At 41.4% G+C, this 25,235-nt stretch overlaps 1 protein-coding gene across 2 annotated transcripts in view; it reads left to right on the plus strand.

Annotated features, from left to right (window-relative positions):
• Positions 1–16,490: 16,490 nt before the first annotated feature.
• bmpr1ba (bone morphogenetic protein receptor, type IBa) overlaps positions 16,491–25,235 on the plus strand; it is a 54,000-nt gene continuing 45,255 nt past the window's right edge. For both annotated transcript variants that reach the window (XM_078789497.1, XM_058070374.2), the window contains exon 1: positions 16,491–16,557. The gene's annotated coding sequence lies outside the window, so the exon portion shown is untranslated. The remainder of the gene's footprint in view (positions 16,558–25,235) is intronic.

Below are 25,235 nucleotides of genomic sequence, written 5' to 3' on the forward strand. Positions count from 1 at the left end.
TGGTTGTTTGTCTATATGTGCCCTGTGATTGGTTGGCGACCAGTCACCTCGCCTCTCGCCTGAAGACAGCTGGGATAGGCTCCAGCACCCTCCATGACCCTCGTGAGGAAAGAGTGGTAGAAAATGAATGAATGAATGAAAAAAAACTTACAACTATATTAGGAAAGCAGGAAGTGAACAAATGTAACAGTTACTGATTGTAAAAGTACCAGATGGAGGGGTAGGATTGGGAACTGGGAACTGATTATGGGATGCATTCAATTCCAAAAATATGCTAGGTTAATTGGTGATTGGTATGAATTAATTGTCCATAGGTATGAATGCGAGTGTGAATGGTTGTTTGTCTATATGTGTCCTGTGATTGGTTGGCCACCAGTCGCCTCGTCTCTTGCCCGAAGACAGCTGGGATAGGCTCCAGCACCCCTGCGACCCTTGTGAGAAAACATGCTAGGTTAATTGGTGATTGTCCATAGGTATGAATGTGAGTGTGAATGGTTGTTTGTCTATATGTGCCCTGTGATTGGTTGGCGACCAGTCCAGGTTGTACCCCGCCTCTTGCCCGAAGACAGCTGGGATAGGCTCCAGCACCCCCTCGGCCCTCGTGAGGAAAAATCGGTAGAAAATGAATGAATGAATGAAAAAAAAAATAACTATATTATGAAAGCAGGAAGTGAACAAATGTAACAGTTACTGATTGTAAAAGTACCAAATGGAGGGGTAGGATTTAATAAGCTTTGCTTCTTCCTACTCCTTTTGGACATGTGGAACTGGGGACTGATTATGTGATGCATTCAATTCCAAAAACATGCTAGGTTAATTGGTGTTGGTGTTAATTGTCCATAGGCATGAATGCGAGTGTGAATGGTTGTTTGTCTATATGTGCCCTGTGATTGGTTGGCGACCAGTCACCTCGCCTCTTGCCCGAAGACAGCTGGGATAGGCTCCACCAGCCCCCTGTGAAGAACAGCTCCCTCTTGAGTTGTTTTATCTTCCTGTCAACTCTAACCAAAATAACCATTTGTTCCCTGACCTCTCAATAAGTCATTTTCATCCAGACAACAGCAGCGACAGTAACGTAATCCCTAAAAAGCCTCGGTCTTTTTTGGTCGTACAGGCTCATATAGTCGGTCTACGTGGAAAAAAAAACGCAAGAAAAGCAGGTAGGGCGCTCGAGTGACATGCTGATTTACGTCAGACCAGTTTGTGCTTACGTTTTTGTCAGGTTGTAAGACAAACTCTTGTACTTTGTTTGTCGTTTGTGCAGCCAATTGTGTCTTTCGTACTTTTTACTGGTGTCAGGTTTGGGACTAAAAAAAAAAAACCAAAAATTTTTCTGTATTCCCAACTCCTATGTACCACACTTGCACCCCTAAACGTACTTAGTATGTACTTGTTGTGGCCAACGCACATTCAAATATTTCGTATATCGTCCATGCATGTCAAGATCGTAATACTTCATGGTTACTACAAAAAAAAATTGTACGCCTGCTTGTGACTTAGTAGGTTTAAATCCCTGTAGTAGAGTTTTACCTCGACTGGGTTTAGAAAGAAAATGGTGGACAATAATGATGACATAACACACTGCCTTGTGTCACATCACCGTCCCTGTCCACATGGCCCTCCTTCTTCATTCACTCACTAATTCGTAATTCGTTCTGATAAAATATGATTGATCCAAATTCAATTTTGTCCCATGGTTATCGACTCGAAAGCATCTCAAATCAAATCCAGAGGAAGGATTTATAGCTCATGCAATTAGTGTCAAAACAGTCTTCTGGGAATCTTTACATGGAGCAAAGTCTGCCACAGTGTATTGACCAGGGGTCTCAAACACGCGGCCCGCGGGCCAAATGTGGCCCGCCGGACACTACTTTGAGGCCCCCGCCTTTGATATGAAAGTTTAATGTTAGTGCGGCCCGCAAGTTTGATATGGATGCTGTATGGTATCATGTACCCAGAAAAAATTATTACGTTTGATTAATGTTCATGTTAAAGGTTAAATAACTGTTAATAGTTATCCTCCCTATCCGTGTGGAAGTGGTAATTTTTTTGGTTATTTAAGTTTAAAGGAAATAACTTGAAGGCTACCGTTTAGGTCGCTAGCTCTCTAGCTTGCGAGTTAGCATGTGTCTCAAGACCCTGCAGTTGCGCAATATGTTGTAAATAAAAAGAGTATAAATGTGACTATAGTCGTGTTTTGTCATGTCTACAGGGCTCTAATAATGCTTTGTTCATTTTAATCTGAAAAAAATAATTTGTCTACCCACCAACTATATGTGGTATCTTAAGTTTTTTATTATTATTATATTTATTTATTTATTACTGATTGATTGATTTTTTTTATTCTTGATTTGTTTATTTATTTTTCATCTTATTTTGTGTAGAAAAATAAAAAGTAAGATATTTGAGAACAGTGGAATGTTTTATCAGAGCTTTTATTGTAGAAAATTGGAACCAAAGTTTTTTTCTTTTTAATAAATGCGTTTTTTTTTTTTTTTTTGGAAAACCTGATGCGGCCCAGTCTCACCCAGACCCTAGCTCCAGTGGCCCCCAAGTAAATTGAGTTTGAGACCCCTGGTATTGACTGATCTTATTGACCATGGACTTTGCTGTTTTGTTGCTTACTGCCTAACATGGAGGCATGGAGAGACTATCTCCGAGAGGTTTGTCGATGGAAGCATGCCAGGTGCATGCAGATCTAATTAGGGGATATTCTGTTTATAGAAGCAGCTCCCTCCAGCCACCCCCGGCCAACAATGGCAGCTAGATTCAAAACGAGGATGGAGGGTTCCCAAGAGATGCTTAAAGAAGAGTTTGTTGGAAAAAAAAGCTTTTCAAATCGACCGATATGTTTTTTTTTTGGGGCCGATGCCGATATCGATTTTTTTCCATCACCCTTAGCCAATATTTGTGGCCGATACTGCTTTTGATCCCTCAATTTACATGAAAAAATGACCATGATAACAAATATTACAGGTCTCATTCATTCATTCATTTTCTACCGCTTTTCCTCACAAGGGTCATGGGGGGTGCTGGAGCCTATCCCAGCTGTCTTCAGGCGAGAGGCGGGGTGACTGGTCGCCAACCAATCACAGGGCACATATAGACAAACAACCATTCACACTCACATTCATACCTATGGACAATTTGGAGTCGCTAATTAACCTAGCATGTTTTTGGAATGTGGGAGGAAACTGGAGTACCTGGAGAAAACCCACGCATGCACAGGGAGAATATACAATAATAATAATAATAATAATGCTCTTTAATACAGTTGAAAAGCCAACATTTAAAAAAATGCTGCAAAGGTTTGACAGACAGTACAAATCCATTCATTTATGAATTTTCTACCGCTTATCCTCACGAGTGTCGCCGGGGTGCTGGAGCCTATCCCAGCTGTTTTGGGGCAAGAGGCAGGGTACACCCTGGACTGGTGGCCAGCCAATCACAGGGCACATATAGACAAACAACCATTCACACTCACATTCATACCTATGGACAATTTGGAGTCGCTAATTAACCTAGCATGTTTTTGGAATTGAATGCATCACATAATCAGTTCCCAGTTCCACATGTCCAAAAGGAGTAGGAAGAAGCAAAACTTATTAAATCCTACCCCTCCATTTGGCACTTTTACAATCAGTAACTGTTACATTTGTTCACTTCCTGCTTTCTTAATATAGTTTTAATTTTTTTTTCATTCATTCATTCATTTTCTACTGCTTTTCCCCACAAGGGTCGCGGGGGTGCTGGAGCCTATCCCCCTGTCAGTTATTTGAATTGTTAATTGTTTGTTAATTAATTAATTAAACTAAGCAGTGATTCCCAATTGGTGGGGCAAGACCCAAAAGTGGGCCAAAAAAATCCAATCTCATTGTCAAGCTTGTGCCGTTTGCATCCTGCGGATAGGAATTAAGGATTAAAGATTTGAGGTAAACATCCGTCGTTTGTCGTCATTGCCAACTTTTTTGTGTCTGTATCGTTACAATGATGACTTATCGTTCTTTTTTTTTTTTTTTTGGCAGATGTCTTTTTCCGGCATCTGTCGCAGCTTTCGTGCACATGTAGCCGGGATTAACTTCGACTGATAAGATCATGTGCAAATTAGAAAACCCGGTTTAAAAACACGCAAAACACGTGCAAAACGCATGTGCTTCATAGCTCTACTGGTATGCCGTTTGTTTATAAGACAGTTCTTAGGAGCAGCGAGTGTTGCTTCTGTGAGACAGAAGTTAGAGATACGGTTTTTTTGCAATGAGGTAGTCAAGAGTCTGTCTTTACTTTACAAGCCAGCACATACACATACGGACCTTTTTGAGCTCTCCAGGTTTGCCCCTGGGTTCAGGTTCTAGCTAATCAGCGGTGCACACAGCCGTGACTGTTCAGTTCCAGGGCACTGGTTATGGAAGGAGGCAAGGAATGAGATGGGGGGGGGGGGTTTGCAAGGAAAACGAGAAGGGGGTCAGAGGGGGCTTCTGCTAGCATGATGGAGGTATGTGTGTTAATTCTGCATGCAACAAATTGAACCAATGAACAAATTACATCTGCCGTGGTACCAAGTGACTTAATAATGCGGAGTTAAGTGAGTTGTGTTTGTGTGGCTATGCTGGTAATGACTGTCAGATGTCTCCAGGAAAGACCCAAAGCGATGGTGCGGAGGCGAAAATGTCAACTTAAAGAAAGGAAAAGGAGCGTTGATAGAAAAATAAACTCAGACAGAATTGAGCTTCTGTATATGCTCAGTCAAATTTGGCACTTTTATTCCTGCCTAGCAAAAACAAATACAGTTTATTCCCATTCAGAGTTTGACTCTTTACCTTTTTAATTCTGACACATGCTGTGAGCTGCCGCCTCCGCCATAAGTTCACCTCCGATTGGCATTTCCTGCCCCCCCCACCACCCTTAAAAAAAAAAAAAAAAAAAAAAAAAAAACCCTACGGGTGGCTTGTTTGACCGCATTGCTTTGCTATAAAGGTGCGTAGAAAAAGCAATCGCACAGGATAGGCTCAACGTGTATTGGGTGAGGCCTACATCTTAATCATTGTCAGATGGCGGACAGAGCCCTTGTGTCTGGAGACGTTTATGAGGCCGGTTGCTTGCCTGGGGGGGGGGGGGGGGGGGGGAAGGGGCTTAAAAAAAAAATCCACCCAATGAGGCTTCTTTTGTTGTCGGAGAACTCAGAAAGTAGAAGTTAATGTTGGTGGTTTATTGTCAGTATGATCAATGTAGTAACTATGGTAACAAAACAGTATATGCTTAGTAGAGCATCTTTTGCTGTCATGGCAACCATCGATTGCATCTTTATGAATTTTACGAATAATTGAGACACATAGAAAGGTACATTTTTGACACTCTAATAAAGCCTGGATGATAACGCTGCATCGAGGCACCAAAATACGCTAACGCTAGTTACGGTGGACGAGTGGTTAGCGTGCAGACCTCACAGCTAGGAGATCCGGGTTCAATCCCATTTCTGTGTGGAGTTTGCACGCGTGGGTTTTCTCCGGGTACTCCGGTTTCCTCCCACATTCCAAAAACATGCTAGGTTAATTAGCGACTCCAAATTGTCCATAGGTATGAATGTGAGTGTGAATGGTTGTTTGTCTATATGTGCCCTGTGATTGGCTGGCCACCAGTCCAGGGTGTACCCCGCCTCTTGCCCCAAGACAGCTGGGATAGGCTCCAGTACCCCCTGCGAACCTCGTGAGGATAAGCGGTAGAAAATTAATGAATGAATTTGTACTGTCTGTCAAACCTTTGCAGCATTTTTTTAATATTGGCTTTTCAACTGTATTAAAGAGCATTATTATTATTATTATTATTATTATTATTATTATTATTATTATTATTATTATTATTGTATATTCTCCCTGTGCATGCGTGGGTTTTCTCCGGGCACTCCCACATTCCTAAAACATGCTAGGTTAATTGGCGACTCCAAATTGTCCATAGGTATGAATGTGAGTGTGAATGGTTGTTTGTCTATATGTGCCCTGTGATTGGCTGGCCACCAGTCCAGGGTGTACTCCACCTCTTGCCCTAAGACAGCTGGGATAGGCTCCAGCACCCCCCGCGACCCTCGTGAGGATAAGCGGTAGAAAATGAATGAATGAAAAATAATTCTAAAATTGCCAATGATGAAAAAATAATTACACTTGACTAAGAATGGTATTAAAGTTAGCAAGACGAATCGACTAGCCTTTCATCCACCGGGCGTCAAGTGTAATCTCGGGTATTTGACCTCTTCAGGGTCAATTTCAAGGTCGGTGACCCCCACACTTTTAGCCCCCGGTTTGGAGTCGCCTTCAGGCTGAGCGTGAGCAATCGTGGTCGATGTTTGGTCGTTATTTAAAGGACAATGTTGTTGACGTCGGGTGTTGGCTACGGTCAGCCTGGATTCATCTCAGCTTTAACAACATGAGCAGGAAAGTCTGAGCATGTGCAGACTGTGACTTCCTCACTGGTAACGATGTGATGGGGTCAAACGCATGTCTGAACCTTTGCAAAGGTTTGTTACGCAGATATGATGGATGGATTTGGGAACAAAAGTAACCTTAAATGTCTATTTATCCCACTTTTATTCATCATTTATAAATATTTAAATGAAATTCCAATTATTGGATTTACATTATTCATTCATTCATTTTCTACCGCTTTTTCCTCACAAGGGTGGCGGGGGTGCTGGAGCCTATCCCAGCTGTCTTCAGGCGAGAGGCAGGGTACACCCTGGACTTTTGGCCAACCAATCACAGGGCACATATAGACAAACAACCATTCACACTCACATTCATACCTATGGACAATTTGGAGTCGCTAATTAACCTAGCATGTTTTTTGGAATGTGGGAGGAAACCGGAGGACCCGGAGAAAACCCACGCAAAGAACTTGCAAACTCCACACAGAGATGGCAGAGCGTGGGATTGAACTCGGGTCTCCTAGCTGTCAGGTCTTTGCGCTAACCACTTGCCCGCCGTGCAGCCGATTCAATATTAATAAATAGAATTTTTTTTGTAGTCACTGATATAGAAAACTTGTTGATGACCTTCTAAATACAGGTTTTAACATTATTAGAGCCCTCTAGACATGAAATAACACCCCTATAGTCACATTTACATTTGTTTTCCACAATATAGTACATATCATGAGAGAAAATAAAACATTCATTCATTCATTCCGCTCGTACCGCTTATCCTCACGAGGGTCGTGGGGGGGGGGGGTGCTGGAGCCTATCCCAGCTGCACACTCACATTCATACCTATGGACAATTTGGAGTCGCCAATTAACCTAGCATGTTTTTTAGGAATGTGGGAGGAAACCGGAGTACCCGGAGGAAACCCACGCATGCACGGGGAGAACATGCAAACTCCACACAGAGATGGCCGAGGGTGGAATTGAACCCTGATCTCCTAGCTGTGAGGTCTGCGCGCTAACCACTCGGCCGCCGTGCCGCCCCGATTTACATTATTTGTTATGGAAAAAAAGTATTCAGTTTGTGTCCGCCCGTTTTGGTTAGAGTCCGACCTCCTGTTGATAACCAAGGTTCCACTTTAGTAAGAAGATTTAACATTGTTATGGCACATTAGCCTCCTTGGGCTGAATTGGCGTAATGTCATCTATCAAAGCCGACCACTCTATCAGAGATGACCACTCTGGAAATTCCTCAACTGAAGTTCAGCCACTAATGCGATTTGTCGTAGGAAAACATTTCGCCTTCTCGCTGAGTTGAGACACGAGAGCACAATTCTTCTCTGCAGGAGGAGCATGTGATTAGAAACTGGCAGCTCGGTTGCTCTTCTTTCCCTTTCTTACAAAGAGGAAGTGAACATGAGTGAATATATATTGTAGATCACATGTCGGTAGACAAATTATTTTTTTCAGATTAAAATGAACAAAGCATTATTAGAGCCCTGTAGACATGACAAAACACGACTATAGTCACATTTATACTCTTTTTATTTACAACATATTGCGCAACTGCAGGGTCTTGAGACACATGCTAACTCGCAAACTAGAGAGCTAGCGACCTAAACGGTAGCCTTCAAGTTATTTCCTTTCAACTTAAATAACCAAAAAGTTACCACTTCCACACTGATAGGGAGGATAACTATTAACAGTTATTTAACCTTTAACATGAACATTAATCAAACGTAATGATTTTTTCTGGGTACATGATACCATACAGCATCCACTTCCACTTTCGGAATCGAGGCCGTAGCATATGTTGACTATTTATTGGTGTCTAGAATCTGAAACGAAATGTCTCAAATGGCCGCTATGTCCCTTCATTTTTCAGCATGTAGCCCTCGGTGGAAAGTTTGGACACCCACACCTTGGGGTACCATGTTTAAGTAAACAACTTAAATTGGAAAGTACCAACTATTTTACATTTGACAGGCTGCTAATTTTGCGAGTTTACATTGCAAACAACAAATTACAACCTTACCGCGTCAAGATGGATAAACATTCCTGCGTAAACAAGAGAGGAATAATTTGGTAGTAATTCGGGAAATAGATTTGTACCTTGTTTTACATGTGTGACTAAAAACCATCACTGTCTATCAAGCGTATAATAATAAGTCATATCCTTCGAAACGCTGCTTTGCTTCACAGACACCTCTGAAAACACACACTGCTTTAACCTGTTCATGACTCCTTCTGCACTTCACACCTCCGGAGCACCTCCAAATTGTCCATAGGTATGAAACACCATACCATAGGTGTCTCAAACACGCGGCCCACAGGCCAAATGTGGCCCGCAGGACGCTAGTTTAGGCCCCCGCCTTGATATGAAAGTTTAATGTTAGTGCGGCCCGCGCAAGTTTGATATGGATGCTGTATGGTATCATGTACCCAGAAAAAATTATTACGTTTGATTCATGTTCATGTTAAAGGTTAAATAACTGTTAATACTGTTAATTTTAATCTGAAAAAAATATTTGTCTACCCACAAACTATATGTTGTTGAGTTTTTATTATTTGCAGTTTTATTATTATTATTATATTTATTTATTACTGATTGATTGATTTTCTTTATTCTTGATTTGTTTATTTATTTTTCATCTTATTTTGCGTAGAAAAATAAAAATTAAGATATTTGAGAACAGTGGAATGTTTTATCAGAGCTTTTGTTTTTTTCTGTTTTTAATAAAATTGTTTTTTTTTTTTTTTTTTTGGAAAACCTGATGCGACCCAGTCCCACCCAGACCCTAGCTCCAGTGGCCCCCAAGTAAATTGAGTTTGAGACCCCTGGTTTATAGTAATATTATACAGTTCATATTATAGTACAGCATGCACAGTGAAACCTTGGTTAGCATCCAGCCATTTTTCAGTTAATGTAGAAATTGTACTTATTGTGATATTGAGGTGTTTTTAATGTATTTTGTACAATGTATGAATGTACAACATCTTTGGCTAGCTTGCTAAGTCAGAAAATGGCAACCGGGAACGTGATGTTAGTTACATAGTATGATGTCATCAGTGGTTGACTCTCAACAACACAACATGAACACCATCGTCCTGTTTAGGAATGAGTTATTTCTTGATTTCAAATCAATTCAGTAGTTTTTCACATTCTTTATTAAAAATGCTGGAACTTGAAACTTTCTGTGACTCCATTTTGGGTTATTGAGGTGAGAAATGCTGGAGAATTGATGAAGTAAGTCATGGCAAAAAAGGAAGGTGGTGTCTGTGTGATGTTTTGCTGTCGGCAAAAGTAACCTTACATTTTGATTCATCCCTTTCATTCACCATTTATATGTATTTATATGCATTTTTCTGTGTGGAAAACTATAATTGTAAAACTATTGAAACAGATGCATTTCAGTTAGCGTTCGTTTTGGTTAGAGGCTGACCTTCTGGGGGTGAATGAGTGATGCTAACCAAGGTTCTACTGTAGTCATGTTAGCATTAGCATTCCGACTCTGTAGGTTGAAGGGGACGAGTCCAAGGTTTAAAAAGCCTCAGAAAAATAATGAAAAACCTAGGAACCTCTACTTTAGTAGTACTTAGTACTTTAGTAGCCAGTCATGTCAAGTCATAGCAAAACAGGAAGGTGGCGTCTGTGTGATGTTTTGCTGCCACATTGTGTCTTTGGGAACACTTACTTCAAGAATCACGTCTTCATTGTCGGCAAAAGTAACCTTAGAGTTCGTTTTGGTTAGAGGCTGACCTTCTGGGGCGAATGAGTGACGCTAACCAAGGTTCCACTGTAGTCATGTTAGCATTAGCATTCCGACTAATGCTAATGCTAAGGGGTCGAGTCCAAGGTTTGTTTAAAAAGCCTCAGAAAAATAATGAAAAACCTAGGAACCTCTACTTTAGTAGTACTTAGTACTTAGTACTTTAGTAGCCAGTCATGTCAAGTCATAGCAAAACAGGAAGGTGGCGTCTGTGTGATGTTTTGCTGCCACATTGTGTCTTTGGGAACACTTACTTCAAGAATCACGTCTTCATTGTTGGCAAAAGTAACCTTAGCGTTCGTTTTGGTTAGAGGCTGACCTTCTGGGGCGAATGAGTGACGCTAACCAAGGTTGCACTGTAGTCATGTTAGCATTAGCATTCCGACTAATGCTAATGCTAAGGGGACGAGTCCAAGGTTTGTTTAAAAAACCTCAGAAAAATAATGAAAAACCTAGGAACCTCTACTTTAGTAGTACTTAGTACTTAGTACTTTAGTAGCCAGTCATGTCAAGTCATAGCAAAACAGGAAGGTGGCGTCTGTGTGATGTTTTGCTGCCACATTGTGTCTTTGGGAACACTTACTTCAAGAATCACGTCTTCATTGTTGGCAAAAGTAACCTTAGCGTTCGTTTTGGTTAGAGGCTGACCTTCTGGGGTGAATGAGTGACGCTAACCAAGGTTCCACTGTAGTCATGTTAGCATTAGCATTCCGACTAATGCTAATGCTAAGGGGACGAGTCCAAGGTTTGTTTAAAAAACCTCAGAAAAATAATGAAAAACCTAGGAACCTCTACTTTAGTAGTACTTAGTACTTAGTACTTTAGTAGCCAGTCATGTGAAGTCATAGCAAAACAGGAAGGTGGCGTCTGTGTGATGTTTTGCTGCCACATTGTGTCTTTAGGAACACTTACTTCAAGAATCACGTCTTCATTGTTGGCAAAAGTAACCTTAGCGTTCGTTTTGGTTAGAGGCTGACCTTCTGGGGCGAATCAGTGACGCTAACCAAGGTTGCACTGTAGTCATGTTAGCATTAGCATTCCGACTAATGCTAATGCTAAGGGGACGAGTCCAAGGTTTGTTTAAAAAGCCTCAGAAAAATAATGAAAAACCTAGGAACCTCTACTTTAGTAGTACTTAGTACTTAGTACTTTAGTAGCCAGTCATGTCAAGTCATAGCAAAACAGGAAGGTGGCGTCTGTGTGATGTTTTGCTGCCACATTGTGTCTTTGGGAACACTTACTTCAAGAATCACGTCTTCATTGTCGGCAAAAGTAACCTTAGCGTTCGTTTTGGTTAGAGGCTGACCTTCTGGGGCGAATGAGTGACGCTAACCAAGGTTGCACTGTAGTCATGTTAGCATTAGCATTCCGACTAATGCTAATGCTAAGGGAACGAGTCCAAGGTGAAAAACTTAGGAACATCTACTTTAGTAGTACTTAGTACTTTAGTAGCCGGTGTGGTTCCTGTGTTTTAGTTCCCAAATACTTCTTGGTTGACTGCATCTTCTCCGCAATTAGTAGGTGTATCTCTACCATGCCAATTTAATTGCAAGGTGCTGTTTAAATTCCTGGTCCACAGTGTGGGTGGGTAGCACGTGTGTGGCACAGAGTTGTTATGCTAGCTGAGCGGGCGGCCACATTAGTCATCATCAACATGAATCCATGTTCTGTTCACAAGTTTGCCTTTTGACAAATTCCACAAATTTGATCGCAGATGTTGTTTTTTTAATGGAATGTGTGGAGCCTCTGTCTTCATGAAGCACTGCAGAGCGGGTGGTATTTGGGCTCGTGGTCGTTGGTAGATGTGTTTTCATTGGATCAATGGATTAGATCCCAAATCAAACAAATGCTTGTTATACGGCTGGTCACATGTTTACACAAAGTTACCGAGATGAGGGTAGTTGTAATATTAAAGTTCTAATATTATGAAACTATGGTCAAAATATGACCAGAATAAAGTCATAATTACGAGAAGGGAATTTATTATATATATGTATTTTGTATTTATTATATTATTATTATTATGTATTTATTTAAATTATTTGTGCAATTTACTGTTTACACTCTATCCATCTATCCATCTATCCATCTATCCATCTATCCATCTATCCATCTATCCATCTATCCATCTATCCATCTATCCATCTATCCATCTATCCATCTATCCATCTATCCATCTATCCATCTATCCATCTATCCATCTATCCATCTATCCATCCCAATTGAAATAGTTGGAAAAAACCCCTGAAATAAACAGCTGCAACTCTACAAGAAAAAAAATCAAAATATGAGGAGAAAAAAGTCATACTTTAACGAGCAAAACTTTTTTCATAAACACTTTTGTGACAACAGACTCGTAATAATATCAGAAAAAAATGTAATTTTAGTAGTGTAGAGGTGAAATATGACAGAAAAAAAATATGTTATTGTTTAAAAGTAGTAATATTACAAGACACAAACGGCAAAAAGTATGCAAAAAACAAAAAATAAAAAATAAAAAATAAAAAATAAAAAATAAAAAATAAAAAATAAAAAATAAAAAATAAAAAATAAAAAATAAAAAATAAAAAATAAAAAAACTTGAACTATATTAGGAAAGCAGGAAGTGAACAAATGTAACTGATTGTAAAAGTACCAGATGGAGGGGTAGGATTTAATAAGCTTTGCTTCTTCCTACTCCTTTTGGACATGTGGAACTGGGAACTGATTATGTGATGCATTCAATTGTAATCTGATGCAAGTTCAAATGAAATAAAACAATAATTACCATTTCCATTATCATGGTTTTTATTATTTCTCAAAATATACATTATCATATAACTTATAACATATCTACATATCTGCATTACAAAACATGAACGTGGATCTTGCATCCTAAGGTTAAGCGCATTACAATAAAAGCATCATCTATTCCGTCCTGCCCGCCGCAGGTGACGTCTTTACCCGTCAGTGTTTTCATTGGCAAAAAGAGAAATGGCAGTTTGTATCAGCTGAGAGAAAGAAGAGATTTGGAAGCTAATCCGCCTCGCTGATCCTTTTCGGAAAAGCCAAGCATTGAGGCACAGCGCCGGGCTCCTGCCTTGACAGGTCTTGCTTTTGATACCTGACGAGCAGACGGTAAACCGACACCCCGACATCCTTCCTTTTTTTTTTTTTTTTTTTCATCTTCCGACATGCCTTAGATTGAACCTGAAGTACTGAGTACTGAGTGCTGAGTAGTAAAGCTTGGTAACTTTTTGCAAGATTGTATTGTCTTTTACATGAATATCTGTGAGAGTAATACAATTGAAGATAAAAGGACCTATATAGTGGGGAAAAAGGTCTCTTCCCATTCCGTGTGGAAGTGGTACATTCATTAATTAATTCATTTTCTACCGCTTATCCTCACGAGGGTCGCGGGAGGTGCTGGAGCCTATCCCAGCTGTCTTGGGGCGAGAGGCGGGGTACACCCTGGACTGGTCACCAGCCAATCACACATATAGACAAACAACCATTCACACTCACATTCATACCTATGGACAATTTGGAGTCGCCAATTAACCTAGCATGTTTTTGGAATGTGGGAGGAAACCATGCAATGCACGGGGAGAACATGCAAACTCCACACAGAGATGGCCGCGGGTGGAATTGAACCCTGGTCTCCTAGCTGTGAGGTCTTTGCGCTAACCACTTGACCACCATGCAGCCCACTCACATTCATACCTATGGACAATTTGGAGTCGCTAATTGACCTAGCATGTTTTTGGAATGCGGGAGGAAACCGGAGTACCCGGAGAAAACCCACGCATGCACGGGAAACTCCACACAGAGATAGCCGAGGGTGGAATTGAACTCTAGTCTCCTAGCAGTGACGTCTGCGTGCTAACCACTTGTTCAGCGTGCAGCCTGAAGTGGTACGTTGTTAGCTTTTCACTTTGTCTTTCTTCCACTCTCTGCTTTCTTAAGTTAAAAAAAAGAAAATTGGAGGCTAACTAGTAACGTCGCTAGCATGCTGTGTTTTAAGCAGCGGCCATCTTTTGTGTCCCTGTAGTCATCTTGTAGCCTATACATATATAAGAGTTGTGCAAAGCAGTGTAAAGACAGAATAATAGGAGTTTAATGGTGACTATAGGGGTGTTATATCATGTTTACAGGTATCTGATAATGCTCGAAATCATGTTTCGAAAGTCAGAAACAGGTTTTTTATGCTCTAACTACAAAAATATGGACTGTACCATGGTGAGAATGTAATTACAGTCTAATTATGACTGATCTTTAGAATATTGTCATATAAAATTGTAAGGACCGGACTGGGTTGAATTTTTGTCCTTTGGCTTTTTTTGTGCCTACGTGAAAAAGTTATTCATTGGTCTCATTTTATGATGCTTTTAAGGTTGTCTAAATCTTGAAAACATTGCAGCTTTTGTGCATTGATGTGATTTATTTGTCATTGTCGCTCAACTTGAGGCTTGCAGTCATTCTCAGACATGAATGTCACCTTTTATTTGGGTCAATAGAAGTATTTTTATTATTTACTCATTTGTTATGCTTTGATTTAAATACAATTTAGGCTTTTTTAACCACCTAATATGAATTGACCTCTTTGTCCAAACATGAGAGACACACATGGGGAGTGCTGGAGGTGGTAAGAGTAGTTTATTAGATGCCGTAAAAAGTAAATTAATTGAGTGTGACTTCATCGTCTACTTTTTTGAAAGTATTTTTGTGTGTTTTCGATGCAGAAATTGAACCGCCCACATGATTTTATTTCTTGAAATGCTTTTATTTTGGATTTTAATGTAATTTTTCCAAGCTTACCAGTGGAATGGACCTCTCAGCTGTCCGGCATAAGTATACTTGCCACACAAAATCACAACCTACTGCACTAAATATAATGTACAATAAGTTGCAATTCAGTAATTTTTTTTTTACGTTCTTTATTAAAAATGCTGGCACTTGAAACTTTCTGTGACTGCATTTTGGGTTTTTGAGGGGAGGAATGCTGGAGAATTGAAGAAGTAAGTCATGGCAAAACAGGAAGGTGGTGTCTATGTGATGTTTTGCTGTCGACAAAAACCCTTTTGGCAGAAACATCTTTTTGTTTACATTCTTTGCTTTCTGAAACAGATGAATTTCAGTTAGCGTTTGTTTTGGTTAGAGGCTGACCTTCTGGGGTGAATGAGTGATGCTAACCAAGGTTCCACTGTAGTCATGTTAGCATTAGCATTCTGACTCGGCAGGTTGAAGGGAACGAGTCCAATGTTTAGAAAAATAATGAAAGACCTAGGAACCTCTACTTTAGTAGTACTTAGTACTTTAGTAGCCAGTCATGGCAAAACAGGAAGGTGGCGTCTGTGTGATGTTTTGCTGCTACCTTGTGTCTTTAGGAACACTTCAAGAATCACGTCTTCATTGTCGGCAAAAGTAACCTTACATTTTGATTCATCCCTGTCATTCATCATTTATATGTATTGATATGCATTTTTACAGAAACAGATGAATTTCAGTTAGCGTCTGTTTTGGTTTGAGGCTGACCTTCTGGGGCGACTGAGTGACGCTAACCAAGGTTCCACTGTAGTCATGTTAGCATTAGCATTCTGACTCGGCAGGTTGAAGGGAACGAGTCCAAGGTTTGTTTAAAAAAACCTCAGAAAAATCATGAAAAGCCTAGGAACCTCTACTTTAGTAGTACTTAGTACTTTAGTAGCCAGTCATGGCAAAACAGGAAGGTGGCGTCTGTGTGATGTTTTGCTGCTACATTGTGTCTTTAGGAACATCTTCATTGTTGGCAAAAGTAACCTTACATTTTGATTCATCCCTGTCATTCATCATTTATATGTATTGATATGCATTTTTACAGAAACAGATAAATTTCAGTTAGCGTCCGTTTTGGTTAGAGGCTGACCTTCTGGGGTGAATGAGTGACGCTAACCAAGGTGCCACTGTAGTCATGTTAGCATTAGCATTCTGACTCCGGAGGTTGAAGGGAACGAGTCCAAGGTGAAAAACCTAGGAACGTCTACTTTAGTAGTACTTAGTACTTTAGTAGCCAGTGTGGTTCCTGTGTTTTAGTTCCCAAATACTTCTTGGTTGACTGCATCTTCTCCGCAATTAGTAGGTGTATCTTTACCATGCCAATTTCATTGCAAGGTGCTGTTCAAGGCAGGTTTGATTTAAATTTCTGGTCCACAGTGTGGGTGGGCGGCACGTGTGTGGCTCAGAGTTGTTATGCTAGCTGAGCGGGCGGCCATATTTGCCATCAGCAACATGAATCCATGTTCTGTTCAAAAGTTTGCCACATGACTGTGTTTGAAGTCATGTCAATGTTTGTGTTTCGACAGAGTACAGCGGTGTGCGAGAATCTCCATCTGATGTTTCCGGATCCACTCTTCAAGTAACGGTAAGCACTCTGTCCACTTCAGTCCTACAGAGGGAGCTATTCGAAAACCTGTCCATCAACGCCGTAACACTCGGCTTGTGTTTTGTCATCACAGACGTGTCTCTCTTTCCTTGTGTCATCCCTGCTTTTCTTTCACACAGCTGTCTGTTGACTTCAGGCTCCAAGCAGCCCGTCAACAGCAGCAGAAAGTACTTAGCACTCTAAAACAGGCAGCAACGGGCTTTGCCGTAATCCCTGTTTGGGCTGCAACGGAATCCTAAATAAACTACTGCAACGGGGCACCTCTGTTTACCAGCAGTGACGGGATTGTGTTCCAAAAAACAATGAAAAAATATGGAGATTATGTTGAATATTGTCATTATGTGTAGCGTTGGACGGTTAACATTTCCATTGTCATTGATCAACGAGATAGTCGGGAGGGGGGTAACCTCAATTTTACAGCGCCGCTTCTGTGTTTACGTTTGCAGTGGCTCACAGGAAGTGCTTCAGGTGAAAGGAAAAGCTACATTTGTAAGTAAGAATGTAAGTCATGGAACAAGAGCTGTTGTCTGTGTAGCATTATAGAGTGTGCATACAGGTAGCAGGGTGGCTAATAGCCTTTTCCCGTCACAATCAGTGGCTCTACCCGAGTTTTTTAAACACTGGTAGTGCCGTCAAAAACATGTAATGACAACATTACATGTTACCGATGCTGTAGAAATGCTAGAATGCTAAAGCTACTTAACGTCTTAACGACGTCTTGAAGGAACCTTTTTTCTTGAGAAACTTCCGACTGTAGAGTCTCCACTTTCGGATAGGATTCGGAATCCAACACATATGGCTGTATGTTATTTTAAAAAGATAAATCAACGTATATAATATTAACAACTCCTGTAAAGTTTGGCACTTAGGGGTGTGACCAACCACAACCACAGCCCGGAGGCAGGCCGTGGGTGGAATACCCGTTTTTTTTTTACGAAATTTAGCTGGAATAGGTGCAGATTCTGGAAGATCTATAAAGATTTCTGTGCTGGTTATCATGTGTAGCTGCTCTATAGGAGTCCACAACTCAATACAAAGGGGAGATACAAACATGAGCGTAATAGGTCCTCTTAAATCAGGGGTCTCAAACTCAATTTACTTGGGGGCCCCGGGAGCTCGGGTCTGGGTGAGACTGGGCCGCATCAGGTTTTCAAAACCCCCCCCAAAAAGCGCATTTATTAAAAACAAAAAAATGTAAAAAACTTACCTTTACCACTTCCACACGGATAGGGAGGATAACTATTAACAGTTATTTACAGGCCTCAAACTAGTGTCCTGCGGGCCACATATGGCCCGCGGGCCGCGTGTTTGAGACCCCTACCTTAAATAATGATTTGGAGTGCATTTGACCACATTCTCATTTATTAACAAGTACAGTGCGCAACACAGCAACACAGCACAGAACCAATGTTGTAATACCAGTATGGAGTAACTGCCAAACCACCATAAAGACGGCTAATGATTTTATTGTAAACAACAATACAGCAAGTGTAACACACCAATAGCTCAGTAGCACCAGCAACATTTTAAAGCGCACTCAGAGGTCGATAAAGTTAATGGATGCTAATCACTCATGATACTACGCTAGCGTAGAGTTCCACTCTATATGAAAGGAATATCACAGTAAATAAATCAGATATTGAAAAGATATTTATTTTCACGAACCGCCACTGTATTCTGCATTCAATCAAATTTTCAAGAAAAATAAACCTCGTAGCATTGTAGCAACTTATTGATAAATACGTGACTAATATTTTACCCTATGCTCCTAAAGGATTGCATTGACACACACACACACACACCGACACACAGGGCGACCTTGAGGGTGTTAGAAGTGTTGACGTTTGTTTGGACGGTGCTTCAATTCCTCCGACCGCTGGCGGGATCACATGACATTGACATCAAAGAGAAGAATTTCTTACCCGGGCGGCGCGGCAATACGCTGGCGTTTTATTCTGAATACGCAACTGTCTCGCTTACTCTCTGTCTTCGTCCTGTCACATCTGTGCACGTCTTAGGTGGCCATCTTTGTTTCGTCTTGTCCAAAGGTTGTATCTTGCAGAATCGATCACATTTTCAATAGAAGTTTTGTGTTAAAGTTTGTGCTCTATTTAGACCCATGTCTTACATTTGATTGACAATGAGGCCTGTTTACAAAAGCATCGCTTTGGTGTGGAGTACGTTCACATTGTGTTCACGACTTGTTCTCGGTCAACGTTTGTAATGTTTCAAAATGTAGTTTGTAGATACTTCACACCTGTTTATTCACCATGGCTGAGATACGAAAAATTGCGCACCACTGTGGAGACCAAGTGTAAACGTGGCTTTAAATGGGTTCTCTCAGCAAAAGTACTTAGACAGTACGTATGACCTGAAGCGAAAGAGCAGTTTGGGCAGCACAGCAATCCACTTTTTTTCCGTCTCTTTCCCTCCGGATGCTCCTTGCATCCACATTGGACCGTGAAACGGACAGTGTGGGAGAGGGAATTGCTGACTAGGTGTGGAGTACGTTCACGTTGTGTTCACGACTAGTTCTCGGAAAACGTTTGTAATGTTTCATAATTTTGTTTGCAGATACTTCACACCTTTTTATTCAACACTGTTGAGACACAAAAAATTGCGCACCACTGTGGAGACCAAGTGTAAACATGGCTTTAAATGGGTTCTCTCAGCAAAACTACTTAGACAGGAAGCAAGTACGTATGACCTGAAGTGAAAGAGCAGTTTGGGCAGCACAGCAATCCACTTTTTTTCCGTCTCTTTCCCTCCGGATGCTCCTTGCATCCACATTGGACCGTGAAACGGACAGTGTGGGAGAGGGAATTGCTGACTAGGTGTGGAGTACGTTCACGTTGTGTTCACGACTAGTTCTCGGAAAATGTTTGTAATGTTTCATAATTTTGTTTGCAGATACTTCACACCTTTTTATTCAACACTGTTGAGACACAAAAAATTGCGCACCACTGTGGAGACCAAGTGTAAATGTGGCTTTAAATGGGTTGTCTCTTTCCCTCCGGATGCTCCTTGCATCCACATTGGAACGTCTGTCCGAGGGTTTAAAAGTGGCGAGCTTTGTATTCCCTTCCCTTTCAACAGTTCACATGCACGCTTAGCTGTGAAGTTTTTCTCCCCCCCCTCCTGCCCACTCCCGGGGAGGTGTTTTGTTTTGATGTCCTCCACCACAGGCAGATGAATGGCCACATAGAGGGCCCGGGGGAGGGGGTAGGAGGGTTCGATGGACATTTTGCACATGTTAAAGGACACCTGTGGGGCTTTAGGGGGGCCCTCTTCATGATGGACAGGGTTCCGCTTCAGGTGGCAGTAATTTCTCTTAAAGCCAGGGGGCGGGACAGCAGGGGGTCACGTTGTGTGTGCAACATGTGCTTGTGTCACTGCTGCAAGATAAAAATGTATGTTAGGACAGACAGATAAAACGTGCAATAAATTGCAAAGCAGCATATCCACATACAAACATTACACATTGTATCAAACGAACCAAGGCACACAAAGACGCTTTTCAGTTTCCGCAACTGCACCTGAATGCACCGTATTAATGCAAATCAGCCCACATGCAGTTACTTATCATATACCGTACATTGCAACACGTAGACACACACAGGCTGCAAGCACATACATCCATCCTCTCACTCACATGTCCAAGATCTTTTTGTGCTCTTCAGGGAGTAATTAGAAGATTGAGTTACTCTAAATAACTGTGTGCGATACCGTAACAAATTGAACCACTGCTCCCCTGACCTTAATTACCTGAGTTTTTTTTGTCTTTCCAAGAAAAAATGTTGTACTTTATCTAGTATTGTTTTTTTAAATAACATAAAATAAAGTAGGTGTTCCTGTATAACAGGGGTCTCAAACACACGGCCCGAGACACTAGTTTGAGGCCCCCACCTTGATATGAAAGTTTAATGTTAGTGCGGCCCGCGCAAGTTTGATATGGATGCTGTATGGTATCATGTACCCAGAAATAATTATTACGTTTGATTAATGTTCATGTTAAAGGTTAAATAACTGTTAATAGTTATCCTCCCTATCCGTGTGGAAGTGGTAAGTTTTTGGCTATTTAAGTTTAAAGGAAATAACTTGAAGGCTACCGTTTAGGTCGCTAGCTCTCTAGTTTGCGAGTTAGCATGTGTCTCAAGACCCTGCAGTTGCGCAAAACCTGCTAACTTTACAACAAAGTTGTGATATCACGAGCTAACGAGTGATGCTGGGAACATTGAGTGGAGGTGCGATGGCAAGTTTTATAGTGTGTTAAAATATCCAACGTCAACAATGGTTTTCGAAAGCCTGGACTACTATGTGATAAATAGTACATTACAGACAGAGAGAGTGACTGACAACGTGTGTGACGAAGGAATTGAGTCTGTTCAAATCTGACACTGAAGAAGACGACTTTGGTGGTTTTAATTGCCGGGAGAGGCGGCACGGTGGTCGAGTGGTAGCGCGCAGACCTCACAGCTTGGAGACCAGGGTTCAATTCCACCCTCGGCCATCTCTGTGTGGAGTTTGCATGTTCTCCCTGTGCATGCGTGGGTTTTCTCCGGGTACTCCGGTTTCCTCCCACATTCCAAAAACATGCTAGGCTAATTGACGACTCCAAATTGTCCATAGGTATGAATGTGAGTGTGAATGGTTGTTTGTCTATATGTGCCCTGTGATTGGCTGGCGACCATTCCAGGGTGTACCTTGCCTCTCACCCAAAGACAGCTGGGATAGGCTCCAGCACCTCCCACGAAGATAAGCGGTAGAAAATGAATGAATGCACCACTTCCACATGGAATGGGAGGAGACCTTTTTTCCCACTATGCCATTGTCGGACATGTCATAGCATGTGTATACCTATGGACAATTTGGAGTCGCCAATTAACCTAGCATGTTTTTGGAATGTGGGAGGAAACCGGAGTACCCGGAGAAAACCCACACATGCACGGGGAGAACACACAAACTCCACACAGAGATGGCCGAGCATGGAATTGAACCCTGGTCTGCACGTTAACCACTCAACCGCTGTGCAGCCCACTATGTTAAGTTGACTGTTAAAAATACAAGATTAACACTGATCATCCTGGTCTGTGACGTTAGCATCCACACTAGTGTTAGCACGACATACCAGGTGTCCTGGCCTCTCGCCCCAAGACAGCTAGGATAGGCTCCAGCGGTAGAAAATGAATGAATGAATGTTACATGCACTCTGTGGCGCTGTTTGGAAAAAGCCTTTATTTTATTAAAAGTTGAAAAAAATGTCAGACGTGGACATTTGTGTCCTATAGACTGGGGTAAAGGTACTTCTTTCTCCAAAAACTACAACCGGGTTCTCATGACTTTCCTATTATTTTCTTGTAATTCCACTATTTTTTTGTAACATGCAACAAGTGTGAAAGTGAGTATGCATTTTGCTAGGTTGCAACCGGTCAGATAAGTTTGCAAGCTGCACACACGCCACATACCCACTCACATATTTGCATGTTTCTATGTGTCGGACCCATTGGCCGGGGGGTGCAGAGGTCATCCTGGTGGGGTCAAGGTGTCAGTCTTATGTTTCGGCTGCAGAAGGGTCCTCTGTTTTCAGCGCTGAATGGACTCTGTGAGTAGTCGTCTTGCGAGAGCTGGAGACCGTTGGCAAGCGTGGGGGGAAGCGAGGGGAAACAGTAGAGGGGAAAAGGAGATGGGCTAAGCAGGAGAGGAAATGAGCCGTCATGCTTACAGATTTGCAGGAAGATAAAGATCTTAATGACATGTCAGCGTGAAGCAGCTTATAATCACCGTATCGCTACAAAACTAATTAGACGCATTCACTGACATCATGTATTGATGTGCATTTTTTTTTATGCTGTAACTGTGATTGTGTGCATGAATGAATGAACATTTTGTACGATAGCCGGTGGTCATTCGAGAACCTTTCGGTGAACCCTGCATCCTCACATAGTAGACGCTCTATATTTGGGAGCTGGAGCGAAGCTACTGACCCCGACGCTGACCCCACACCTGCCCTGTGTGTATGTGCTTGTAAGCTTCATGTGTATCCGCTTTTCTACTTTTAAGCAAGCGTGTCTTATTACTTCTCTGTTTGTACTCGGAAACACGAAAAGAAGTACAATAATGTACGCTTTTTCAGTTCCTGTCACAAACTTTTTGAGACTCTGTGGTGTTAACATGTGGGATGTGGTCACTAATGCTGACCAATGGAATACATTCATTCATTCATTTTCTGACGCTTATCCTCACAAGGGTCGCGGGGGTGCTGGAGCCTATCCCAGCCGTCACCCTGGAATGGTGGCCAGCCAATCACAGGACACATATGGACAAACAACCATTCACACTCACATTCATACCAATGGACAATTTGGAGTCTGTATTGGTACATGTTTGTATATTTCTTAGACATACGGTAACTAATATTCATTCATTCATTCATTGGACAATGGACAATTTGGAGTCGCCAATGTTTACAAAAAAATGTTTAAAGCCCGGAGAAAACCCACGCATGCACGGGGAGAACACGCAACATGCAGAATTGAACTCGGGTCTCCTATATCCCAACGACAGCATCTCCTATGTACCCTCTCAATACACACATTCATTCATTCATTTTCTATGGCTAACCCTCACGAGGGTCGCGGGGTTGCTGGAGCCTATCCCAGCTGTCTCATCTCATCTCTTACGGAGCTTGAATGGAAGCTAGTCAGGTTAGCTTAGTTTATCAGAGCATGCTAGTTTGAGTGTGTTTACACCGCGTTATTTAATGGAACCGAGTGGTTTATGATGCCCGAGATAAGTTTATTCTTGCACTTGCGCGTCTTAACCATCGACAGACTTTCTCAACACTTCCGACCTTCAAAATAAGAGCACTGTTCACTACATCCTTTCAAATTTTTTTTAAACAAAATAAGTAAATAATATTAATAATTAATAATATATTAATAATACAGTTGCAATTGCTTTGGCTGTTACACTTTCCTAAGTGGTTGACATTCCATTTGAATTGTTCTAACTTTATTGTATCAGTAAATGTAAGGATTTTAGCATTTAATTTAATTTAATTTAATTTAATTTAATTTAATTTAATTTAATTTAATTTAATTTAATTTAATTTAATTTAATTTAATTTAATTTAATGTTATTAAAGTACACACAAATGCTGGTAAATAAGTTAATAATAAACACGAGTAATACAAGTTTTAAAAAAAGTAAATATTGCCCACCCCTGTTCTCATTGGCGAGGGCTGATAAAAGGCACATGAAAACCATGTTGGAAAGTGCCAAAGTGTCACAACTAACGCAAAATTTTCACTGTCAGCACTTACCCAAAGAATTCATGAGGGTCGTTTTAACATGATGGTAAATAATACGAGACATTCAATACCCTATTTTGTGACGGAATGTTACAATGCCCCCACCTCTTGCACATTCCATATACACTCTGCCCAAATAGAACACTAATGGTTATTTGTCGGACTGTAAACATTGCCCACCTTAATATGTCGCGCACGCGTGTGAGCAATAACTGTTAGCAAATGCGTGCGCCATCTCCCGGTTCTTGTTCCACATTTAGGTGTGAGGGTTCAAGGGGTGACGGGGCTCGAGAAAGAGGTATGAATGACTGCCTGTTATCAGGTGGCCAACAAAAGACTATGTATGTGTGATTGTGTGTGCGTGGGTTTAGTAAGCGTGAGGGACAGGAAGTAAAGATGGTGTGAAAGACAGATGGATAGAGGAAGAGTGGGGAGCTGACGTGATGACTGGATGTGTAAACACAAACAGGAGGCAACTTGAAAAAAAATACATTCATTCATTTTCTACCGCTTTTTCCTCACGAGGGTCACGGGGGGTGCTGGAGCCTATCCCAGCTGTCTTTGGGCGAGAGGCGGGGTACACCCTGGACTGGTCGCCAGCCAATCACAGAACACATATAGACAAACAACCATTCACACTCACATTCATACCTATGGACAATTTAGAGTCTGTATTGGTACATGTTTGTATATTTCTTAGACACACCTTTGAAGTGTTAAGCTGCTGCGTGATGATGTTAGCTTTCTTTGTAAGATGACACAGTGAGTCCGACTGTTCTGTTCAGCCAATCACAGAGCACATATAGACAAACAACCATTCACACTCACATTCATACCTATGGACAATTTGGAGTTGCTAATTAGCCTAGCATTTTGGAATGTGGGAGGAGTACCCGGAGAAAACCCACGCATGCACGGGGAGAACATGCAAACTCCACACAGAGATGGCCGAGAATGGAATTGAACCCTGGTCTCCTAGCTGTGAGGTCTGCGCGCTAACCACTCGTCCGCCGTGCCGCCTCGATTTACATTATTTCTTATGGGAAAAAAAAGTATTCAGTTTGTGTCCGCCCGTTTTGGTTAGAGTCTGACCTCCTGATGATAACCAAGGTTCCATTTTAGTAAGAAGCTTTAACATTGTTATGGCACATTAGCCTCCTTGGGCGCTAACCACTAGACCACCGTGCTGCCCCATGGTTTTGTTATCAAATCATATTCTATGTGTAAAATATTCACATTGACAACATTCATCCATCCATTTTCTATGCCGTTTATCCTATTCCGTTATCCTAAAATCATTCCCACTCACATTTATACCAATTTGGTATCAAAGCGGAACATTTTCAC

The sequence above is a fragment of the Doryrhamphus excisus genome, linkage group LG3, assembly GCF_037039965.1.
Source record: "Doryrhamphus excisus strain RoL-2023G ecotype Guam linkage group LG3, RoL_Dexc_Guam_v1.1, whole genome shotgun sequence".
Taxonomy (NCBI): domain Eukaryota; kingdom Metazoa; phylum Chordata; class Actinopteri; order Syngnathiformes; family Syngnathidae; genus Doryrhamphus; species Doryrhamphus excisus.